At 48.0% G+C, this 1,631-nt stretch overlaps 1 pseudogene; it reads left to right on the top strand.

The window, feature by feature from the left end:
- The first annotated feature begins 447 nt into the window (after positions 1-447).
- The window catches only part of LOC105456613, a 12,723-nt pseudogene continuing 11,539 nt past the window's right edge, over positions 448-1,631 (top strand).

The following is a 1,631-nucleotide window of genomic DNA, read 5'->3' as shown; positions in this document are numbered from 1 at the left end:
TCAGCACCGGCCGGTATCACCAGCGCGCCGCGGAAATATTCGCGAAAAAACTCGCGAGCAGCCAAATCCTCGAACGGTGGCCCATCTGTTAGATCTTCGACAGGCAACTCGCCCGCAAAAATGGCCGTTAATTCCTCGGGAAACGGATACATTGTGACCCGCTCGTCAACGTGATGGCAAGCGAACTAAGTCCACAGGTGAAATAGTGCCGCAACAGGCGCGATTAAAATATGCAGCCTAAGCACGACACCACGAAGATGAGAATGATAAAGTTGTACGCATTAAATTATACACACACACGTACACACACACGCGCGCGTCGCCTAACCGAATCGGACTCCTCAAGTCCACGAGATAAACGCCTCGGGATTCTCGGTAGATTAGAACGAGAAAAGAAGAGCCCGATTAAAAAATTTACGTCTAAAAGGAAATAAACGCCCTTGCAGGATGACCTTGTGGGCATGCTCCATAATGGGACAGCCGATAGACGCGCCATATTCCCTGGAACCATTCACGTCTAGTCCAGGAATCTACTTCGAAAAAACGGGGAGGATGCACCCCGTCAAAGGCCATTGGAGGCTGGTCATAAAAATGGACACCCAGCCGTTAGCCGCGCGGATAAAACAATTAAAAGAGGACGTCGATAAAATCGGCACAGCGTGTGAGTCCCTACTAGGCGAATTAGCCACGTGCGTAAACTTCCGCCAAGTTATGAAAAAAGAATGCGAACGCACGCAAGAACTATTCGACAGACTCACTACGGTATACAAGGCGCCTATAGACAAACGACGAGGACTCGTCGACGGGCTAGGATCCATAGCAAAGGCATTATTCGGCACCATGGATGCAAAGGACGAGAAGCTTATCAACCAGCAACTCGCACTGCTCTACGATTCAAACGCCGCAATGCAGCACGCCATGAAGCATCAACTGAAGGTGGTCAATGCAACAATAAACCACGTAGACCGACTTGAGGAAACAGTAAATAAAAACGAAGGCGCCCTAGCCGACCTATATGAAAAACTACAGGGCAGAACTGTAGTTTACGGCCGTCGAATAGACATGGTGGAGCACTTTGTGATAGCAAGTGCGTTGGCCGAAAACATACTGCGTGATACCGCAGACACATTAGATTACCTGGCCTATCTCAAGGAAGGGATTTTACACCCTAGAGTCGCCCCTGTAAGCCAAGTGTTGACGAGCCTCAAGGAAGCTGCCACGAACCTACCTCAAGGGTTATATTTTCCGTTCAGTCTACAGGGAGAGGACTGGATAACGATAGAAAAAATAACAATGACGGCGTATTGCGACCCGACAAACATTTTTACTATCCTAAGATTCCCATTAATAGCACTGCCAGCATACGACGTAATTCACGCAATGCCACTGCCGGTGCATGACCACAATAATAACTTTGCGGCAATACGGGTCGAGAATCCATGGATAGCCGTGAACGCGGAAACGCATACGTATCTAATTTTAAGCGAACGCGAATTGCAAAACTGCGCCGTCGTAAACACAGAGCATGTATGCGATCAAAAATACATTGTAAACCGAATTTCCGCGGAATCCGCATGCGAAGTGCAAATGTACGTAAACGGCGAAGGACATAAAAATTGTAAAACTATTTA

Source organism: Wasmannia auropunctata, unplaced genomic scaffold (genome assembly GCF_000956235.1).
Source record: "Wasmannia auropunctata unplaced genomic scaffold, wasmannia.A_1.0 LD336106.1, whole genome shotgun sequence".
NCBI classification, from domain to species: domain Eukaryota; kingdom Metazoa; phylum Arthropoda; class Insecta; order Hymenoptera; family Formicidae; genus Wasmannia; species Wasmannia auropunctata.
The sequence above is the reverse complement of the archived record's forward strand: the minus strand, read 5'-3'. Positions and strand labels throughout refer to the sequence as shown.